The sequence below is a fragment of the Ascidiella aspersa genome, chromosome 5 (genome assembly GCF_963924565.1).
Source record: "Ascidiella aspersa chromosome 5, kaAscAspe10.2, whole genome shotgun sequence".
In the NCBI taxonomy this organism is placed as follows: Eukaryota; Metazoa; Chordata; class Ascidiacea; order Phlebobranchia; family Ascidiidae; genus Ascidiella; species Ascidiella aspersa.
Window position 1 is genome coordinate 8,254,438 of NC_139451.1, and position 16,647 is coordinate 8,271,084.

At 37.0% G+C, this 16,647-nt stretch overlaps 53 non-coding genes across 53 annotated transcripts; all 53 read right to left on the reverse strand.

Moving 5' to 3' along the window:
• Positions 1–63: 63 nt before the first annotated feature.
• On the reverse strand, positions 64–199 carry LOC146142002 (U4 spliceosomal RNA). Its single transcript, XR_014499783.1, has one exon. It is a non-coding gene; the product is annotated as a U4 spliceosomal RNA (small nuclear RNA).
• Positions 200–368: 169 nt separating this feature from the next.
• LOC146142003 (U5 spliceosomal RNA) lies at positions 369–487 on the reverse strand. Its single transcript, XR_014499310.1, has one exon. It is a non-coding gene; the product is annotated as a U5 spliceosomal RNA (small nuclear RNA).
• Positions 488–696: 209 nt separating this feature from the next.
• Positions 697–832, reverse strand: LOC146142004 (U4 spliceosomal RNA). The gene has a single exon (XR_014499739.1). It is a non-coding gene; the product is annotated as a U4 spliceosomal RNA (small nuclear RNA).
• Positions 833–1,001: 169 nt separating this feature from the next.
• On the reverse strand, positions 1,002–1,120 carry LOC146142005 (U5 spliceosomal RNA). The gene has a single exon (XR_014499465.1). It is a non-coding gene; the product is annotated as a U5 spliceosomal RNA (small nuclear RNA).
• Positions 1,121–1,329: 209 nt separating this feature from the next.
• Positions 1,330–1,465, reverse strand: LOC146142006 (U4 spliceosomal RNA). The gene has a single exon (XR_014499870.1). It is a non-coding gene; the product is annotated as a U4 spliceosomal RNA (small nuclear RNA).
• A 166-nt stretch (positions 1,466–1,631) lies between these two features.
• LOC146142007 (U5 spliceosomal RNA) lies at positions 1,632–1,750 on the reverse strand. Its single transcript, XR_014499311.1, has one exon. It is a non-coding gene; the product is annotated as a U5 spliceosomal RNA (small nuclear RNA).
• A 209-nt stretch (positions 1,751–1,959) lies between these two features.
• Positions 1,960–2,095, reverse strand: LOC146142008 (U4 spliceosomal RNA). Its single transcript, XR_014499740.1, has one exon. It is a non-coding gene; the product is annotated as a U4 spliceosomal RNA (small nuclear RNA).
• A 169-nt stretch (positions 2,096–2,264) lies between these two features.
• LOC146142009 (U5 spliceosomal RNA) lies at positions 2,265–2,383 on the reverse strand. Its single transcript, XR_014499313.1, has one exon. It is a non-coding gene; the product is annotated as a U5 spliceosomal RNA (small nuclear RNA).
• A 209-nt stretch (positions 2,384–2,592) lies between these two features.
• Positions 2,593–2,728, reverse strand: LOC146142010 (U4 spliceosomal RNA). Its single transcript, XR_014499741.1, has one exon. It is a non-coding gene; the product is annotated as a U4 spliceosomal RNA (small nuclear RNA).
• Positions 2,729–2,894: 166 nt separating this feature from the next.
• LOC146142011 (U5 spliceosomal RNA) lies at positions 2,895–3,013 on the reverse strand. The gene has a single exon (XR_014499375.1). It is a non-coding gene; the product is annotated as a U5 spliceosomal RNA (small nuclear RNA).
• A 209-nt stretch (positions 3,014–3,222) lies between these two features.
• Positions 3,223–3,358, reverse strand: LOC146142012 (U4 spliceosomal RNA). Its single transcript, XR_014499837.1, has one exon. It is a non-coding gene; the product is annotated as a U4 spliceosomal RNA (small nuclear RNA).
• A 169-nt stretch (positions 3,359–3,527) lies between these two features.
• LOC146142013 (U5 spliceosomal RNA) lies at positions 3,528–3,646 on the reverse strand. Its single transcript, XR_014499314.1, has one exon. It is a non-coding gene; the product is annotated as a U5 spliceosomal RNA (small nuclear RNA).
• A 209-nt stretch (positions 3,647–3,855) lies between these two features.
• On the reverse strand, positions 3,856–3,991 carry LOC146142014 (U4 spliceosomal RNA). Its single transcript, XR_014499916.1, has one exon. It is a non-coding gene; the product is annotated as a U4 spliceosomal RNA (small nuclear RNA).
• Positions 3,992–4,159: 168 nt separating this feature from the next.
• LOC146142015 (U5 spliceosomal RNA) lies at positions 4,160–4,278 on the reverse strand. The gene has a single exon (XR_014499519.1). It is a non-coding gene; the product is annotated as a U5 spliceosomal RNA (small nuclear RNA).
• Positions 4,279–4,487: 209 nt separating this feature from the next.
• Positions 4,488–4,623, reverse strand: LOC146142016 (U4 spliceosomal RNA). Its single transcript, XR_014500031.1, has one exon. It is a non-coding gene; the product is annotated as a U4 spliceosomal RNA (small nuclear RNA).
• A 169-nt stretch (positions 4,624–4,792) lies between these two features.
• On the reverse strand, positions 4,793–4,911 carry LOC146142017 (U5 spliceosomal RNA). The gene has a single exon (XR_014499624.1). It is a non-coding gene; the product is annotated as a U5 spliceosomal RNA (small nuclear RNA).
• A 207-nt stretch (positions 4,912–5,118) lies between these two features.
• Positions 5,119–5,254, reverse strand: LOC146142018 (U4 spliceosomal RNA). The gene has a single exon (XR_014499742.1). It is a non-coding gene; the product is annotated as a U4 spliceosomal RNA (small nuclear RNA).
• A 169-nt stretch (positions 5,255–5,423) lies between these two features.
• On the reverse strand, positions 5,424–5,542 carry LOC146142019 (U5 spliceosomal RNA). The gene has a single exon (XR_014499466.1). It is a non-coding gene; the product is annotated as a U5 spliceosomal RNA (small nuclear RNA).
• A 209-nt stretch (positions 5,543–5,751) lies between these two features.
• LOC146142020 (U4 spliceosomal RNA) lies at positions 5,752–5,887 on the reverse strand. Its single transcript, XR_014499997.1, has one exon. It is a non-coding gene; the product is annotated as a U4 spliceosomal RNA (small nuclear RNA).
• A 169-nt stretch (positions 5,888–6,056) lies between these two features.
• Positions 6,057–6,175, reverse strand: LOC146142021 (U5 spliceosomal RNA). Its single transcript, XR_014499468.1, has one exon. It is a non-coding gene; the product is annotated as a U5 spliceosomal RNA (small nuclear RNA).
• Positions 6,176–6,384: 209 nt separating this feature from the next.
• LOC146142022 (U4 spliceosomal RNA) lies at positions 6,385–6,520 on the reverse strand. The gene has a single exon (XR_014499917.1). It is a non-coding gene; the product is annotated as a U4 spliceosomal RNA (small nuclear RNA).
• A 167-nt stretch (positions 6,521–6,687) lies between these two features.
• On the reverse strand, positions 6,688–6,806 carry LOC146142023 (U5 spliceosomal RNA). Its single transcript, XR_014499382.1, has one exon. It is a non-coding gene; the product is annotated as a U5 spliceosomal RNA (small nuclear RNA).
• A 209-nt stretch (positions 6,807–7,015) lies between these two features.
• LOC146142024 (U4 spliceosomal RNA) lies at positions 7,016–7,151 on the reverse strand. Its single transcript, XR_014500063.1, has one exon. It is a non-coding gene; the product is annotated as a U4 spliceosomal RNA (small nuclear RNA).
• Positions 7,152–7,320: 169 nt separating this feature from the next.
• Positions 7,321–7,439, reverse strand: LOC146142025 (U5 spliceosomal RNA). The gene has a single exon (XR_014499546.1). It is a non-coding gene; the product is annotated as a U5 spliceosomal RNA (small nuclear RNA).
• Positions 7,440–7,646: 207 nt separating this feature from the next.
• LOC146142026 (U4 spliceosomal RNA) lies at positions 7,647–7,786 on the reverse strand. The gene has a single exon (XR_014500053.1). It is a non-coding gene; the product is annotated as a U4 spliceosomal RNA (small nuclear RNA).
• A 169-nt stretch (positions 7,787–7,955) lies between these two features.
• Positions 7,956–8,074, reverse strand: LOC146142027 (U5 spliceosomal RNA). The gene has a single exon (XR_014499586.1). It is a non-coding gene; the product is annotated as a U5 spliceosomal RNA (small nuclear RNA).
• A 209-nt stretch (positions 8,075–8,283) lies between these two features.
• Positions 8,284–8,419, reverse strand: LOC146142028 (U4 spliceosomal RNA). Its single transcript, XR_014499744.1, has one exon. It is a non-coding gene; the product is annotated as a U4 spliceosomal RNA (small nuclear RNA).
• A 169-nt stretch (positions 8,420–8,588) lies between these two features.
• LOC146142029 (U5 spliceosomal RNA) lies at positions 8,589–8,707 on the reverse strand. The gene has a single exon (XR_014499582.1). It is a non-coding gene; the product is annotated as a U5 spliceosomal RNA (small nuclear RNA).
• A 207-nt stretch (positions 8,708–8,914) lies between these two features.
• Positions 8,915–9,050, reverse strand: LOC146142030 (U4 spliceosomal RNA). Its single transcript, XR_014499977.1, has one exon. It is a non-coding gene; the product is annotated as a U4 spliceosomal RNA (small nuclear RNA).
• A 169-nt stretch (positions 9,051–9,219) lies between these two features.
• On the reverse strand, positions 9,220–9,338 carry LOC146142031 (U5 spliceosomal RNA). The gene has a single exon (XR_014499511.1). It is a non-coding gene; the product is annotated as a U5 spliceosomal RNA (small nuclear RNA).
• Positions 9,339–9,547: 209 nt separating this feature from the next.
• Positions 9,548–9,683, reverse strand: LOC146142032 (U4 spliceosomal RNA). Its single transcript, XR_014500046.1, has one exon. It is a non-coding gene; the product is annotated as a U4 spliceosomal RNA (small nuclear RNA).
• A 169-nt stretch (positions 9,684–9,852) lies between these two features.
• Positions 9,853–9,971, reverse strand: LOC146142033 (U5 spliceosomal RNA). Its single transcript, XR_014499617.1, has one exon. It is a non-coding gene; the product is annotated as a U5 spliceosomal RNA (small nuclear RNA).
• A 208-nt stretch (positions 9,972–10,179) lies between these two features.
• Positions 10,180–10,315, reverse strand: LOC146142034 (U4 spliceosomal RNA). Its single transcript, XR_014499702.1, has one exon. It is a non-coding gene; the product is annotated as a U4 spliceosomal RNA (small nuclear RNA).
• A 169-nt stretch (positions 10,316–10,484) lies between these two features.
• LOC146142035 (U5 spliceosomal RNA) lies at positions 10,485–10,603 on the reverse strand. Its single transcript, XR_014499583.1, has one exon. It is a non-coding gene; the product is annotated as a U5 spliceosomal RNA (small nuclear RNA).
• Positions 10,604–10,810: 207 nt separating this feature from the next.
• LOC146142036 (U4 spliceosomal RNA) lies at positions 10,811–10,946 on the reverse strand. Its single transcript, XR_014499944.1, has one exon. It is a non-coding gene; the product is annotated as a U4 spliceosomal RNA (small nuclear RNA).
• A 169-nt stretch (positions 10,947–11,115) lies between these two features.
• Positions 11,116–11,234, reverse strand: LOC146142037 (U5 spliceosomal RNA). The gene has a single exon (XR_014499469.1). It is a non-coding gene; the product is annotated as a U5 spliceosomal RNA (small nuclear RNA).
• A 209-nt stretch (positions 11,235–11,443) lies between these two features.
• LOC146142038 (U4 spliceosomal RNA) lies at positions 11,444–11,579 on the reverse strand. The gene has a single exon (XR_014499918.1). It is a non-coding gene; the product is annotated as a U4 spliceosomal RNA (small nuclear RNA).
• Positions 11,580–11,747: 168 nt separating this feature from the next.
• LOC146142039 (U5 spliceosomal RNA) lies at positions 11,748–11,866 on the reverse strand. The gene has a single exon (XR_014499520.1). It is a non-coding gene; the product is annotated as a U5 spliceosomal RNA (small nuclear RNA).
• Positions 11,867–12,075: 209 nt separating this feature from the next.
• On the reverse strand, positions 12,076–12,211 carry LOC146142040 (U4 spliceosomal RNA). The gene has a single exon (XR_014500032.1). It is a non-coding gene; the product is annotated as a U4 spliceosomal RNA (small nuclear RNA).
• A 169-nt stretch (positions 12,212–12,380) lies between these two features.
• LOC146142041 (U5 spliceosomal RNA) lies at positions 12,381–12,499 on the reverse strand. Its single transcript, XR_014499625.1, has one exon. It is a non-coding gene; the product is annotated as a U5 spliceosomal RNA (small nuclear RNA).
• Positions 12,500–12,706: 207 nt separating this feature from the next.
• On the reverse strand, positions 12,707–12,842 carry LOC146142042 (U4 spliceosomal RNA). Its single transcript, XR_014499745.1, has one exon. It is a non-coding gene; the product is annotated as a U4 spliceosomal RNA (small nuclear RNA).
• Positions 12,843–13,011: 169 nt separating this feature from the next.
• On the reverse strand, positions 13,012–13,130 carry LOC146142043 (U5 spliceosomal RNA). The gene has a single exon (XR_014499470.1). It is a non-coding gene; the product is annotated as a U5 spliceosomal RNA (small nuclear RNA).
• A 208-nt stretch (positions 13,131–13,338) lies between these two features.
• On the reverse strand, positions 13,339–13,474 carry LOC146142044 (U4 spliceosomal RNA). The gene has a single exon (XR_014499877.1). It is a non-coding gene; the product is annotated as a U4 spliceosomal RNA (small nuclear RNA).
• Positions 13,475–13,643: 169 nt separating this feature from the next.
• Positions 13,644–13,762, reverse strand: LOC146142045 (U5 spliceosomal RNA). The gene has a single exon (XR_014499471.1). It is a non-coding gene; the product is annotated as a U5 spliceosomal RNA (small nuclear RNA).
• A 209-nt stretch (positions 13,763–13,971) lies between these two features.
• Positions 13,972–14,107, reverse strand: LOC146142046 (U4 spliceosomal RNA). Its single transcript, XR_014499919.1, has one exon. It is a non-coding gene; the product is annotated as a U4 spliceosomal RNA (small nuclear RNA).
• A 167-nt stretch (positions 14,108–14,274) lies between these two features.
• On the reverse strand, positions 14,275–14,393 carry LOC146142047 (U5 spliceosomal RNA). The gene has a single exon (XR_014499383.1). It is a non-coding gene; the product is annotated as a U5 spliceosomal RNA (small nuclear RNA).
• Positions 14,394–14,602: 209 nt separating this feature from the next.
• On the reverse strand, positions 14,603–14,738 carry LOC146142048 (U4 spliceosomal RNA). The gene has a single exon (XR_014500061.1). It is a non-coding gene; the product is annotated as a U4 spliceosomal RNA (small nuclear RNA).
• Positions 14,739–14,907: 169 nt separating this feature from the next.
• On the reverse strand, positions 14,908–15,026 carry LOC146142049 (U5 spliceosomal RNA). The gene has a single exon (XR_014499547.1). It is a non-coding gene; the product is annotated as a U5 spliceosomal RNA (small nuclear RNA).
• A 207-nt stretch (positions 15,027–15,233) lies between these two features.
• On the reverse strand, positions 15,234–15,377 carry LOC146142050 (U4 spliceosomal RNA). The gene has a single exon (XR_014500062.1). It is a non-coding gene; the product is annotated as a U4 spliceosomal RNA (small nuclear RNA).
• Positions 15,378–15,546: 169 nt separating this feature from the next.
• On the reverse strand, positions 15,547–15,665 carry LOC146142051 (U5 spliceosomal RNA). Its single transcript, XR_014499587.1, has one exon. It is a non-coding gene; the product is annotated as a U5 spliceosomal RNA (small nuclear RNA).
• Positions 15,666–15,874: 209 nt separating this feature from the next.
• Positions 15,875–16,010, reverse strand: LOC146142052 (U4 spliceosomal RNA). The gene has a single exon (XR_014499746.1). It is a non-coding gene; the product is annotated as a U4 spliceosomal RNA (small nuclear RNA).
• A 169-nt stretch (positions 16,011–16,179) lies between these two features.
• LOC146142053 (U5 spliceosomal RNA) lies at positions 16,180–16,298 on the reverse strand. Its single transcript, XR_014499614.1, has one exon. It is a non-coding gene; the product is annotated as a U5 spliceosomal RNA (small nuclear RNA).
• Positions 16,299–16,505: 207 nt separating this feature from the next.
• On the reverse strand, positions 16,506–16,641 carry LOC146142054 (U4 spliceosomal RNA). The gene has a single exon (XR_014499818.1). It is a non-coding gene; the product is annotated as a U4 spliceosomal RNA (small nuclear RNA).
• Positions 16,642–16,647: the final 6 nt, after the last annotated feature.

The window sequence follows — 16,647 nt, forward strand, 5'->3', positions numbered from 1 at the left end:
ACTAATCTATAGAAGAAAGTAGATTTTCGACATAGTTGTGAAAGAGATGTTGTCTGGATAACGATTTCTTAAAACCGGTCAAATATTGCCGCGAAAGCTTTTTAAGCCATCGGGCGGGGTATTGGGTATAGTTTTCAACTAGCAATAATCGCGCCTCGGATAAACCTCATCAGCTACGATATGGCCACTGCGCAAAGACAACCACACGCAGTTCGAGATAGCAATAAACGACTAATTTATTTTTTTTAGTTTGTTGCAACCTTCACCCCGATGCAGAGATACGTTAAACTTGTAGACTACACTAAATCAGGTCTTGTTTTATTTTGAACTGCTTAGATTGAGTCAAGTTTAACTCATTTTTCGGTAAAACTGCAGAACATGTCTGCAGATGCAAGAAATAACTAAAGACTCATTGCAATGTCCCACTTCACGGAAATCTTTAGTAAAAGGCGAAAGATTTACACGTTGTGAAGTGAGACCAGAGTAACGAGGTTTTGGCATTTTATGTTTATAACGGAAGTTACTGCGACTAAGAATTGCTGTGCCAGGCAACTCTTGGGATGCCATAAAAGACAATTTTGCTACTGAATCTATATTTAGTGTGACAAACTTTACCAAAAGAAACGTAAAACAACTAATCTATAGAAGAAAGTAGATTTTCGACATAGTTGTGAAAGAGATGTTGTCTGGATAACGATTTCTTAAAACCGGTCAAATATTGCCGCGAAAGCTTTTTAAGCCATCGGGCGGGGTATTGGGTATAGTTTTCAACTAGCAATAATCGCGCCTCGGATAAACCTCATCAGCTACGATATCGCCACTGCGCAAAGACAACCACACGCAGTTCGAGATAGCAATAAACGACTAATTTATTTTTTTTAGTTTGTTGCATCCTTCACCCCGATGCAGAGATACGTTAAACTTGTAGACTACACTAAATCAGGTCTTCTTTTATTTTGAACTGCTTAGATTAAGTCAAGTTTAACTCATTTTTCGGTTAAACTGCAGAACATGTCTGCAGATGCAAGAAATAACTAAAGACTCATTGCAATGTCCCACTTCACGGAAATCTTTAGTAAAAGGCGAAAGATTTACACGTTGTGAAATGAGACCAGAGTAACGAGGTTTTAGCATTTTATGTTTATAACGGAAGTTACTGCGACTAAGAATTGCTGTGCCAGGGAACTCTTGGGATGCCATAAAATACAATTTTGCTACTGAATCTATATTTAGTTTGACAAACTTTACCAAAAGAAAAATAAAACAACTAATCTATAGAAGAAAGTAGATTTTCGACATAGTTGTGAAAGAGATGTTGTCTGGATAACGATTTCTTAAAACCGGTCACATATTGCCGCGAAAGCTTTTTAAGCCATCGGGCGGGGTATTGGGTATAGTTTTCAACTAGCAATAATCGCGCCTCGGATAAACCTCATCAGCTACGATATCGCCACTGCGCAAAGACAACCACACGCAGTTCGAGATAGCAATAAACGACTGATTTATTTTTTTTAGTTTGTTGCAACCTTCACCCCGATGCAGAGATACGTTAAACTTGTAGACTACACTAAATCAGGTCTTTTATTTTGAACTGCTTAGATTAAGTTAAGTTTAACTCATTTTTCGGTGAAACTGCAGAACATGTCTGCAGATGCAAGAAATAACTAAAGACTCATTGCAATGTCCCACTTCACGGAAATCTTTAGTAAAAGGCGAAAGATTTACACGTTGTGAAGTGAGACCAGAGTAACGAGGTTTTGGCATTTTATGTTTATAACGGAAGTTACTGCGACTAAGAATTGCTGTGCCAGGCAACCCTTGGGATGCCATAAAAGACAATTTTGCTACTGAATCTATATTTAGTGTGACAAACTTCATCAAAAGAAACATAAAACAACTAATATATAGAAGAAAGCAGATTTTTTACATATTTGTGCAAGAGATGTTGTCTGGATAACGATTTCTTAAAACCGGTCAAATATTGCCGCGAAAGCTTTTTAAGCCATCGGGCGGGGTATTGGGTATAGTTTTCAACTAGCAATAATCGCGCCTCGGATAAACCTCATCAGCTACGATATCGCCACTGCGCAAAGACAACCACACGCAGTTCGAGATAGCAATAAACGACTAATTTATTTTTTTTAGTTTGTTGCATCCTTCACCCCGACGCAGAGATACGTTAAACTTGTAGACTACACTAAATCAGGTCTTCTTTTATTTTGAACTGCTTAGATTAAGCCAAGTTCAACTCATTTTTCGGTAAAACTGCAGAACATGTCTGCAGATGCAAGAAATAACTAAAGACTCATTGCAATGTCCCACTTCACGGAAATCTTTAGTAAAAGGCGAAAGATTTACACGTTGTGAAGTGAGACCAGAGTAACGAGGTTTTGGCATTTTATGTTTATAACGGAAGTTACTGCGACTAAGAATTGCTGTGCCAGGCAACCCTTGGGATGCCATAAAAGACCATTTTGCTACTGAATCTATATTTAGTGTGACAAACTTTACCAAAAGAAACATAAAACAACTAATCTATAGAAGAAAGTCGATTTTCGACATAGTTGTGAAAGAGATGTTGTCTGGATAACGATTTCTTAAAACCGGTCAAATATTGCCGCGAAAGCTTTTTAAGCCATCGGGCGGGGTATTGGGTATAGTTTTCAACTAGCAATAATCGCGCCTCGGATAAACCTCATCAGCTACGATATCGCCACTGCGCAAAGACAACCACACGCAGTTCGAGATAGCAATAAACGACTAATTTATTTTTTTTAGTTTGTTGCAACCTTCACCCCGATGCAGAGATACGTTAAACTTGTAGACTACACTAAATCAGGTCTTTTAATTTGAACTGCTTAGATTAAGTTAAGTTTAACTCATTTTTCGGTGAAACTGCAGAACATGTCTGCAGATGCAAGAAATAACTAAAGACTCGTTGCAATGTCCCACTTCACGGAAATCTTTAGTAAAAGGCGAAAGATTTACACGTTGTGAAGTGAGACCAGAGTAACGAGGTTTTGGCATTTTATGTTTATAACGGAAGTTACTGCGACTAAGAATTGCTGTGCCAGGCAACCCTTGGGATGCCATAAAAGACAATTTTGCTACTGAATCTATATTTAGTGTGACAAACTTTACCAAAAGAAACATAAAACAACTAATCTATAGAAGAAAGTAGATTTTCGACATAGTTGTGAAAGAGATGTTGTCTGGATAATGATTTCTTAAAACCGGTCAAATATTGCCGCGAAAGCTTTTTAAGCCATCGGGCGGGGTATTGGGTATAGTTTTCAACTAGCAATAATCGCGCCTCGGATAAACCTCATCAGCTACAATATCGCCACTGCGCAAAGACAACCACACGCAGTTCGAGATAGCAATAAACGACTAATTTATTTTTTTTAGTTTGTTGCAACCTTCACCCCGATGCAGAGATACGTTAAACTTGTAGACTACACTAAATCAGGTCTTGTTTTATTTTGAACTGCTTAGATTAAGTCAAGTTTAACTCATTTTTCGGTAAAACTGCAGAACATGTCTGCAGATGCAAGAAATAACTAAAGACTCATTGCAATGTCCCACTTCACGGAAATCTTTAGTAAAAGGCGAAAGATTTACACGTTGTGAAGTGAGACCAGAGTAACAAGGTTTTGGCATTTTATGTTTATAACGGAAGTTACTGCGACTAAGAATTGCTGTGCCAGGCAACTCTTGGGATGCCATAAAAGACAATTTTGCTACTGAATCTATATTTAGTTTGACAAACTTTACCAAAAGAAACATAAAACAACTAATCTATAGAAGAAAGTAGATTTTCGACATAGTTGTGAAAGAGATGTTGTCTGGATAACGATTTCTTAAAACCGGTCAAATATTGCCGCGAAAGCTTTTTAAGCCATCGGGCGGGGTATTGGGTATAGTTTTCAACTAGCAATAATCGCGCCTCGGATAAACCTCATCAGCTACGATATCGTCACTGCGCAAAGTCAACCACACGCAGTTCGAGATAGCAATAAACGACTAATTTTTTTTTTTAGTTTGTTGCAACATTCACCCCGATGCAGAGATAAGTTAAACTTGTAGACTAAACTAAATTAGATCTTCTTTTATTTTGAACTGCTTAGATTAAGTCAAGTTTAACTATTTTTTCGGTAAAACTGCAGAACATGTCTGCAGATGCAAGAAATAACTAAAGACTCATTGCAATGTCCCACTTCACGGAAATCTTTAGCAAAAGGCGAAAGATTTACACGTTGTGAAGTGAGACCAGAGTAACGAGGTTTTGGCATTTTATGTTTATAACGGAAGTTACTGCGACTAAGAATTGCTGTGCCAGGGAACTCTTGGGATGCCATAGAAGACAATTTTGCTACTGAATCTATATTTAGTGTGACAAACTTCATCAAAAGAAACATAAAACAACTAATATATAGAAGAAAGCAGATTTTTTACATATTTGTGCAAGAGATGTTGTCTGTATAACGATTTCTTAAAAACGGTTAAATATTGCCGCGAAAGCTTTTTAAGCCATCGGGCGGGGTATTGCGTATAGTTTTCAACTAGCAAAAATCGCGCCTCGGATAAACCTCATCAGCTACGATATCGCCACTGCGCAAAGTCAACGACATGCAGTTCGAGATAGTAGTAAACGACTAATCTATTTTTTTTAATTTGTTGCAACCTTCACGCCGATGCAAAGATACGTTAAACTTGTAGACTAAACTAAATTAGATCTTCTTTTATTTTGAACTGCTTAGATTAAGTCAAGTTTAACTCATTTTTCGGTAAAACTGCAGAACATGTCTGCAGATGCAAGAAATAACTAAAGACTCATTGCAATGTCCCACTTCACGGAAATCTTTAGTAAAAGGCGAAATATTTTCACGTTGTGAAATGAGACCAGAGAAACGAGGTTTGACATTTTATGTTTATAACGGAAGTTACTTCGACTAAGAATTGCTGTGCCAGGCAAATCTTGGGATGCCATAGAAGACAATCTTGCTACTGAATCTAAATTTAGTGAGACAAACTTTACCAAAAAAACATAAAACGATTGATATATAGCAGAAAGCAGATTTTCTACATAGTTGTGAAAGAGATCTTGTCTGGATAACGATTTCTTAAAACCGGTCAAATATTGCCGCGAAAGCTTTTTAAGCCATCGGGCGGGGTATTGGGTATAGTTTTCAACTAGCAATAATCGCGCCTCGGATAAACCTCATCAGCTACGATATCGCCACTGCGCAAAGACAACCACACGCAGTTCGAGATAGCAATAAACGACTAATTTATTTTTTTTAGTTTGTTGCAACCTTCACCCCGATGCAGAGATACGTTAAACTTGTAGACTACACTAAATCAGGTCTTCTTTTATTTTGAACTGCTTAGATTAAGTCAAGTTTAACTCATTTTTCGGTAAAACTGCAGAACATGTCTGCAGATGCAAGAAATAACTAAAGACTCATTGCAATGTCCCACTTCACGGAAATCTTTAGTAAAAGGCGAAAGATTTACACGTTGTGAAATGAGACCAGAGTAACGAGGTTTTAGCATTTTATGTTTATAACGGAAGTTACTGCGACTAAGAATTACTGTGACAGGGAACTCTTGGGATGCCATAAAAGACAATTTTGCTACTGAATCTATATTTAGTTTGACAAACTTTACCAAAAGAAAAATAAAACAACTAATCTATAGAAGAAAGTAGATTTTCGACATAGTTGTGAAAGAGATGTTGTCTGGATAACGATTTCTTAAAACCGGTCAAATATTGCCGCGAAAGCATTTTAAGCCATCGGGCGGGGTATTGGTTGTAGTTTTCAACTAGCAAAAATCGCGCCTCGGATAAACCTCATCAGCTACAATATCGCCACTGCGCAAAGACAACCACACGCAGTTCGAGATAGCAATAAACGACTAATTTATTTTTTTTAGTTTGTTGCAACCTTCATCCCGATGCAGAGATACGTTAAACTTGTAGACTACACTAAATCAGGTCTTTTTTTATTTTGAACTGCTTAGATTAAGTCAAGTTTAACTCATTTTTCGGTAAAACTGCAGAACATGTCTGCAGATGCAAGAAATAACTAAAGACTCATTGCAATGTCCCACTTCACGGAAATCTTTAGTAAAAGGCGAAAGATTTACACGTTGTGAAATGAGACCAGAGTAACGAGGTTTTAGCATTTTATGTTTATAACGGAAGTTACTGCGACTAAGAATTACTGTGCCAGGGAACTCTTGGGATGCCATAAAAGACAATTTTGCTACTGAATCTATATTTAGTTTGACAAACTTTACCAAAAGAAAAATAAAACAACTAATCTATAGAAGAAAGTAGATTTTCGACATAGTTGTGAAAGAGATGTTGTCTGGATAACGATTTCTTAAAACCGGTCAAATATTGCCGCGAAAGCTTTTTAAGCCATCGGGCGGGGTATTGGGTATAGTTTTCAACTAGCAATAATCGCGCCTCGGATAAACCTCATCAGCTACGATATCGTCACTGCGCAAAGTCAACCACACGCAGTTCGAGATAGCAATAAACGACTAATTTTTTTTTTAGTTTGTTGCAACATTCACCCCGATGCAGAGATAAGTTAAACTTGTAGACTAAACTAAATTAGATCTTCTTTTATTTTGAACTGCTTAGATTAAGTCAAGTTTAACTATTTTTTCGGTAAAACTGCAGAACATGTCTGCAGATGCAAGAAATAACTAAAGACTCATTGCAATGTCCCACTTCACGGAAATCTTTAGTAAAAGGCAAAAGATTTACACGTTGTGAAGTGAGACCAGAGTAACGAGGTTTTGGCATTTTATGTTTATAACGGAAGTTACTGCGACTAAGAATTGCTGTGCCAGGGAACTCTTGGGATGCCATAGAAGACAATTTTGCTACTGAATCTATATTTAGTGTGACAAACTTCATCAAAAGAAACATAAAACAACTAATATATAGAAGAAAGCAGATTTTTTACATATTTGTGCAAGAGATGTTGTCTGTATAACGATTTCTTAAAACCGGTTAAATATTGCCGCGAAAGCTTTTTAAGCCATCGGGCGGGTTATTGGGTATAGTTTTCAACTAGCAAAAATCGCGCCTAGGATAAACCTCATCAGCTACCATATCGCCACTGCGCAAATTCAACGACATGCAGTTCGAGATAGTAGTAAACGACTAATCTATTTTTTTTAATTTGTTGCAACCTTCACGCCGATGCAAAGATACGTTAAACTTGTAGACTAAACTAAATTAGATCTTCTTTTATTTTGAACTGCTTAGATTAAGTCAAGTTTAACTCATTTTTCGGTAAAACTGCAGAATATGTCTGCAGATGCAAGAAATAACTAAAGACTCATTGCAATGTCCCACTTCACGGAAATCTTTAGTAAAAGGCGAAAGATTTTCACGTTGTGAAATGAGACCAGAGAAACGAGGTTTGACATTTTATGTTTATAACGGAAGTTACTTCGACTAAGAATTGCTGTGCCAGGCAAATCTTGGGATGCCATAGAAGATAATCTTGCTACTGAATCTAAATTTAGTGAGACAAACTTTACCAAAAAAACATAAAACGATTGATATATAGCAGAAAGCAGATTTTCTACATAGTTGTGAAAGAGATCTTGTCTGGATAACGATTTCTTAAAACCGGTCAAATATTGCCGCGAAAGCTTTTTCAGCTATCGGGGGGGGGGGGTATTGGGTATAGTTTTCAACTAGCAATAATCGCGCCTCGGATAAACCTCATCAGCTACGATATCGCCACTGCGCAAAGACAACCACACGCAGTTCGAGATAGCAATAAACGACTAATTTATTTTTTTTAGTTTGTTGCAACCTTCACCCCGATGCAGAGATACGTTAAACTTGTAGACTACACTAAATCAGGTCTTCTTTTATTTTGAACTGCTTAGATTAAGTCAAGTTTAACACATTTTTCGGTAAAACTGCAGAACATGTCTGCAGATGCAAGAAATAACTAAAGACTCATTGCAATGTCCCACTTCACGGAAATCTTTAGTAAAAGGCGAAAGATTTACACGTTGTGAAATGAGACCAGCGTAACGAGGTTTTAGCATTTTATGTTTATAACGGAAGTTACTGCGACTAAGAATTACTGTGCCAGGGAACTCTTGGGATGCCATAAAAGACAATTTTGCTACTGAATCTATATTTAGTTTGACAAACTTTACCAAAAGAAAAATAAAACAACTAATCTATAGAAGAAAGTAGATTTTCGACATAGTTGTGAAAGAGATGTTGTCTGGATAACGATTTCTTAAAACCGGTCAAATATTGCCGCGAAAGCTTTTTAAGCCATCGGGCGGGGTATTGGGTATAGTTTTCAACTAGCAATAATCGCGCCTCGGATAAACCTCATCAGCTACGATATCGCCACTGCGCAAAGACAACCACACGCAGTTCGACATAGCAATACACGAATAATTTATTTTTTTTAGTTTGTTGCAACCTTCACCCCGATGCAAAGATACATTAAACTTGTAGACTACACTAAATCAGGTCTTCTTTTATTTTGAACTGCTTAGATTAAGTCAAGTTTAACTATTTTTTCGGTAAAACTGCAGAACATGTCTGCAGATGCAAGAAATAACTAAAGACTCATTGCAATGTCCCACTTCACGGAAATCTTTAGTAAAAGGCGAAAGATTTTCACGTTGTGAAATGAGACCAGAGAAACGAGGTTTGACATTTTATGTTTATAACGGAAGTTACTTCGACTAAGAATTGCTGTGCCAGGCAAATCTTGGGATGCCATAGAAGACAATCTTGCTACTGAATCTAAATTTAGTGAGACAAACTTTACCAAAAAAACATAAAACGACTGATATATAGCAGAAAGCAGATTTTCTACATAGTTGTGAAAGAGATCTTGTCTGGATAACGATTTCTTAAAACCGGTCAAATATTGCCGCGAAAGCTTTTTCAGCTATCGGGCGGGATATTGGGTATAGTTTTCAACTAGCAATAATAGCGCCTCGGATAAACCTCATCAGCTACGATATCGCCACTGCGCAAAGACAACCACACGCAGTTCGAGATAGCAATAAACGACTAATTTATTTTTTTTAGTTTGTTGCAACCTTCACCCCGATGCAGAGATACGTTAAACTTGTAGACTACACTAAATCAGGTCTTCTTTTATTTTGAACTGCTTAGATTAAGTCAAGTTTAACTCATTTTTCGGTAAAACTGCAGAACATGTCTGCAGATGCAAGAAATAACTAAAGACTCATTGCCATGTCTCACTTCACGGAAATCTTTAGTAAAAGGCGAAAGATTTACACGTTGTGAAATGAGACCAGAGTAACGAGGTTTTAGCATTTTATGTTTATAACGGAAGTTACTGCGACTAAGAATTGCTGTGCCAGGGAACTCTTGGGATGCCATAAAAGACAATTTTGCTACTGAATCTATATTTAGTTTGACAAACTTTACCAAAAGAAACGTAAAACAACTAATCTATAGAAGAAAGTAGATTTTCGACGTAGTTGTGAAAGAGATGTTGTCTGGATAACGATTTCTTAAAACCGGTCAAATATTGCCGCGAAATCTTTTTAAGCCATCGGGCAGGGTATTGGGTATAGTTTTCAACTAGCAATAATCGCGCCTCGGATAAACCTCATCAGCTACAATATCGCCACTGCGCAAAGTCAACCACACGCAGTTCGAGATAGCAATAAACGACTAATTTATTTTTTTTAGTTTGTTGCAACCTTCACCCCGATGCAGAGATACGTTAAACTTGTAGACTACACTAAATCAGGTCTTCTTTTATTTTGAACTGCTTAGATTAAGTCAAGTTTAACTCATTTTTCGGTAAAACTGCAGAACATGTCTGCAGATGCAAGAAATAACTAAAGACTCATTGCAATGTCCCACTTCACGGAAATCTTTAGTGAAAGGCGAAAGATTTTCACGTTGTGAAATGAGACCAGAGAAACGAGGTTTGACATTTTATGTTTATAACGGAAGTTACTGCGACTAAGAATTGCTGTGCCAGGGAACTCTTGGGATGCCATAGAAGACAATTTTGCTACTGAATCTATATTTAGTGTGACAAACTTCATCAAAAGAAACATAAAACAACTAATATATAGAAGAAAGCAGATTTTTTACATATTTGTGCAAGAGATGTTGTCTGTATAACGATTTCTTAAAACCGGTCAAATATTGCCGCGAAAGCTTTTTAAGCCATCGGGCGGGGTATTGGGTATAGTTTTCAACTAGCAAAAATCGCGCCTCGGATAAACCTCATTAGCTACGATATCGCCACTGCGCAAAGTCAACGACATGCAGTTCGAGATAGTAGTAAACGACTAATCTATTTTTTTTAATTTGTTGCAACCTTCACGCCGATGCAAAGATACGTTAAACTTGTAGACTAAACTAAATTAGATCTTCTTTTATTTTGAACTGCTTAGATTAAGTCAAGTTTAACTCATTTTTCGGTAAAACTGCAGAACATGTCTGCAGATGCAAGAAATAACTAAAGACTCATTGCAATGTCCCACTTCACGGAAATCTTTAGTAAAAGGCGAAAGATTTTCACGTTGTGAAATGAGACCAGAGAAACGAGGTTTGACATTTTATGTTTATAACAGAAGTTACTTCGACTAAGAATTGCTGTGCCAGGCAAATCTTGGGATGCCATAGAAGACAATCTTGCTACTGAATCTAAATTTAGTGAGACAAACTTTACCAAAAAAACATAAAACGACTGATATATAGCAGAAAGCAGATTTTCTACATAGTTGTGAAAGAGATCTTGTCTGGATAACGATTTCTTAAAACCGGTCAAATATTGCCGCGAAAGCTTTTTCAGCTATCGGGCGGGGTATTGGGTATAGTTTTCAACTAGCAATAATCGCGCCTTGGATAAACCTCATCAGCTACGATATCGCCACTGCGCAAAGACAACCACACGCAGTTCGAGATAGCAATAAACGACTAATTTATTTTTTTTAGTTTGTTGCAACCTTCACCCCGATGCAGAGATACGTTAAACTTGTAGACTACACTAAATCAGGTCTTCTTTTATTTTGAATTGCTTAGATTAAGTCAAGTTTAACTCATTTTTCGGTAAAACTGCAGAACATGTCTGCAGATGCAAGAAATAACTAAAGACTCATTGCAATGTCCCACTTCACGGAAATCTTTAGTAAAAGGCGAAAGATTTACACGTTGTGAAATGAGACCAGAGTAACGAGGTTTTAGCATTTTATGTTTATAACGGAAGTTACTGCGACTAAGAATTACTGTTCCAGGGAACTCTTGGGATGCCATAAAAGACAATTTTGCTACTGAATCTATATTTAGTTTGACAAACTTTACCAAATAAAAAATAAAACAACTAATCTATAGAAGAAAGTAGATTTTCGACATAATTGTGAAAGAGATGTTGTCTGGATAACGATTTCTTAAAACCGGTCAAATATTGCCGCGAAAGCTTTTTAAGCCATCGGGCGGGGTATTGGGTATAGTTTTCAACTAGCAATAATCGCGCCTCGGATAAACCTCATCAGCTACGATATCGTCACTGCGCAAAGTCAACCACACGCAGTTCGAGATAGCAATAAACGACTAATTTTTTTTTTTAGTTTGTTGCAACATTCACCCCGATGCAGAGATAAGTTAAACTTGTAGACTAAACTAAATTAGATCTTCTTTTATTTTGAACTGCTTAGATTAAGTCAAGTTTAACTATTTTTTCGGTAAAACTGCAGAACATGTCTGCAGATGCAAGAAATAACTAAAGACTCATTGCAATGTCCCACTTCACGGAAATCTTTAGCAAAAGGCGAAAGATTTACACGTTGTGAAGTGAGACCAGAGTAACGAGGTTTTGGCATTTTATGTTTATAACGGAAGTTACTGCGACTAAGAATTGCTGTGCCAGGGAACTCTTGGGATGCCATAGAAGACAATTTTGCTACTGAATCTATATTTAGTGTGACAAACTTCATCAAAAGAAACATAAAACAACTAATATATAGAAGAAAGCAGATTTTTTACATATTTGTGCAAGAGATGTTGTCTGTATAACGATTTCTTAAAAACGGTTAAATATTGCCGCGAAAGCTTTTTAAGCCATCGGGCGGGGTATTGCGTATAGTTTTCAACTAGCAAAAATCGCGCCTCGGATAAACCTCATCAGCTACGATATCGCCACTGCGCAAAGTCAACGACATGCAGTTCGAGATAGTAGTAAACGACTAATCTATTTTTTTTAATTTGTTGCAACCTTCACGCCGATGCAAAGATACGTTAAACTTGTAGACTAAACTAAATTAGATCTTCTTTTATTTTGAACTGCTTAGATTAAGTCAAGTTTAACTCATTTTTCGGTAAAACTGCAGAACATGTCTGCAGATGCAAGAAATAACTAAAGACTCATTGCAATGTCCCACTTCACGGAAATCTTTAGTAAAAGGCGAAATATTTTCACGTTGTGAAATGAGACCAGAGAAACGAGGTTTGACATTTTATGTTTATAACGGAAGTTACTTCGACTAAGAATTGCTGTGCCAGGCAAATCTTGGGATGCCATAGAAGACAATCTTGCTACTGAATCTAAATTTAGTGAGACAAACTTTACCAAAAAAACATAAAACGATTGATATATAGCAGAAAGCAGATTTTCTACATAGTTGTGAAAGAGATCTTGTCTGGATAACGATTTCTTAAAACCGGTCAAATATTGCCGCGAAAGCTTTTTAAGCCATCGGGCGGGGTATTGGGTATAGTTTTCAACTAGCAATAATCGCGCCTCGGATAAACCTCATCAGCTACGATATCGCCACTGCGCAAAGACAACCACACGCAGTTCGAGATAGCAATAAACGACTAATTTATTTTTTTTAGTTTGTTGCAACCTTCACCCCGATGCAGAGATACGTTAAACTTGTAGACTACACTAAATCAGGTCTTCTTTTATTTTGAACTGCTTAGATTAAGTCAAGTTTAACTCATTTTTCGGTAAAACTGCAGAACATGTCTGCAGATGCAAGAAATAACTAAAGACTCATTGCAATGTCCCACTTCACGGAAATCTTTAGTAAAAGGCGAAAGATTTACACGTTGTGAAATGAGACCAGAGTAACGAGGTTTTAGCATTTTATGTTTATAACGGAAGTTACTGCGACTAAGAATTACTGTGACAGGGAACTCTTGGGATGCCATAAAAGACAATTTTGCTACTGAATCTATATTTAGTTTGACAAACTTACCAAAAGAAAAATAAAACAACTAATCTATAGAAGAAAGTAGATTTTCGACATAGTTGTGAAAGAGATGTTGTCTGGATAACGATTTCTTAAAACCGGTCAAATATTGCCGCGAAAGCTTTTTAAGCCATCGGGCGGGGTATTGGTTATAGTTTTCAACTAGCAAAAATCGCGCCTCGGATAAACCTCATCAGCTACAATATCGCCACTGCGCAAAGACAACCACACGCAGTTCGAGATAGCAATAAACGACTAATTTATTTTTTTTAGTTTGTTGCAACCTTCATCCCGATGCAGAGATACGTTAAACTTGTAGACTACACTAAATCAGGTCTTTTTTTATTTTGAACTGCTTAGATTAAGTCAAGTTTAACTCATTTTTCGGTAAAACTGCAGAACATGTCTGCAGATGCAAGAAATAACTAAAGACTCATTGCAATGTCCCACTTCACGGAAATCTTTAGTAAAAGGCGAAAGATTTACACGTTGTGAAATGAGACCAGAGTAACGAGGTTTTAGCATTTTATGTTTATAACGGAAGTTACTGCGACTAAGAATTACTGTGCCAGGGAACTCTTGGGATGCCATAAAAGACAATTTTGCTACTGAATCTATATTTAGTTTGACAAACTTTACCAAAAGAAAAATAAAACAACTAATCTATAGAAGAAAGTAGATTTTCGACATAGTTGTGAAAGAGATGTTGTCTGGATAACGATTTCTTAAAACCGGTCAAATATTGCCGCGAAAGCTTTTTAAGCCATCGGGCGGGGTATTGGGTATAGTTTTCAACTAGCAATAATCGCGCCTCGGATAAACCTCATCAGCTACGATATCGTCACTGCGCAAAGTCAACCACACGCAGTTCGAGATAGCAATAAACGACTAATTTTTTTTTTAGTTTGTTGCAACATTCACCCCGATGCAGAGATAAGTTAAACTTGTAGACTAAACTAAATTAGATCTTCTTTTATTTTGAACTGCTTAGATTAAGTCAAGTTTAACTATTTTTTCGGTAAAACTGCAGAACATGTCTGCAGATGCAAGAAATAACTAAAGACTCATTGCAATGTCCCACTTCACGGAAATCTTTAGTAAAAGGCAAAAGATTTACACGTTGTGAAGTGAGACCAGAGTAACGAGGTTTTGGCATTTTATGTTTATAACGGAAGTTACTGCGACTAAGAATTGCTGTGCCAGGGAACTCTTGGGATGCCATAGAAGACAATTTTGCTACTGAATCTATATTTAGTGTGACAAACTTCATCAAAAGAAACATAAAACAACTAATATATAGAAGAAAGCAGATTTTTTACATATTTGTGCAAGAGATGTTGTCTGTATAACGATTTCTTAAAACCGGTTAAATATTGCCGCGAAAGCTTTTTAAGCCATCGGGCGGGTTATTGGGTATAGTTTTCAACTAGCAAAAATCGCGCCTAGGATAAACCTCATCAGCTACCATATCGCCACTGCGCAAAGTCAACGACATGCAGTTCGAGATAGTAGTAAACGACTAATCTATTTTTTTTAATTTGTTGCAACCTTCACGCCGATGCAAAGATACGTTAAACTTGTAGACTAAACTAAATTAGATCTTCTTTTATTTTGAACTGCTTAGATTAAGTCAAGTTTAACTCATTTTTCGGTAAAACTGCAGAATATGTCTGCAGATGCAAGAAATAACTAAAGACTCATTGCAATGTCCCACTTCACGGAAATCTTTAGTAAAAGGCGAAAGATTTTCACGTTGTGAAATGAGACCAGAGAAACGAGGTTTGACATTTTATGTTTATAACGGAAGTTACTTCGACTAAGAATTGCTGTGCCAGGCAAATCTTGGGATGCCATAGAAGATAATCTTGCTACTGAATCTAAATTTAGTGAGACAAACTTTACCAAAAAAACATAAAACGATTGATATATAGCAGAAAGCAGATTTTCTACATAGTTGTGAAAGAGATCTTGTCTGGATAACGATTTCTTAAAACCGGTCAAATATTGCCGCGAAAGCTTTTTCAGCTATCGGGGGGGGGGGGGGGGTATTGGGTATAGTTTTCAACTAGCAATAATCGCGCCTCGGATAAACCTCATCAGCTACGATATCGCCACTGCGCAAAGACAACCACACGCAGTTCGAGATAGCAATAAACGACTAATTTATTTTTTTTAGTTTGTTGCAACCTTCACCCCGATGCAGAGATACGTTAAACTTGTAGACTACACTAAATCAGGTCTTCTTTTATTTTGAACTGCTTAGATTAAGTCAAGTTTAACACATTTTTCGGTAAAACTGCAGAACATGTCTGCAGATGCAAGAAATAACTAAAGACTCATTGCAATGTCCCACTTCACGGAAATCTTTAGTAAAAGGCGAAAGATTTACACGTTGTGAAATGAGACCAGCGTAACGAGGTTTTAGCATTTTATGTTTATAACGGAAGTTACTGCGACTAAGAATTACTGTGCCAGGGAACTCTTGGGATGCCATAAAAGACAATTTTGCTACTGAATCTATATTTAGTTTGACAAACTTTACCAAAAGAAAAATAAAACAACTAATCTATAGAAGAAAGTAGATTTTCGACATAGTTGTGAAAGAGATGTTGTCTGGATAACGATTTCTTAAAACCGGTCAAATATTGCCGCGAAAGCTTTTTAAGCCATCGGGCGGGGTATTGGGTATAGTTTTCAACTAGCAATAATCGCGCCTCGGATAAACCTCATCAGCTACGATATCGCCACTGCGCAAAGACAACCACACGCAGTTCGAGATAGCAATAAACGACTAATTTATTTTTTTTAGTTTGTTGCAACCTTCACCCCGATGCAGAGATACGTTAAACTTGTAGACTACACTAAATCAGGTCTTCTTTTATTTTGAACTGCTTAGATTAAGTCAAGTTTAACTCATTTTTCGGTAAAACTGCAGAACATGTATGCAGATGCAAGAAATAACTAAAGACTCATTGCAATGTCCCGCTTCACGGAAATCTTTAGTAAAAGGCGAAAGATTTACACGTTGTGAAATGAGACCAGAGAAACGAGGTTTGACATTTTATGTTTATAACGGAAGTTACTTCGACTAAGAATTGCTGTGCCAGGCAAATCTTGGGATGGCATAGAAGACAATCTTGCTACTGAATCTAAATTTAGTGAGACAAACTTTACCAAAAAAACATAAAACGACTTATATATAGCAGAAAGCAGATTTTCGACATAGTTGTGAAAGAGATCTTGTCTGGATAACGATTTCTTAAAACCGGTCAAATATTGCCGCGAAAGCTTTTTCAGCTATCGGGCGGGGTATTGGTTATAGTTTTCAACTAGCAATAATCGCGCCTCGGATAAACCTCATCAGCTACGATATCGCCACTGCGCAAAGACAACCAC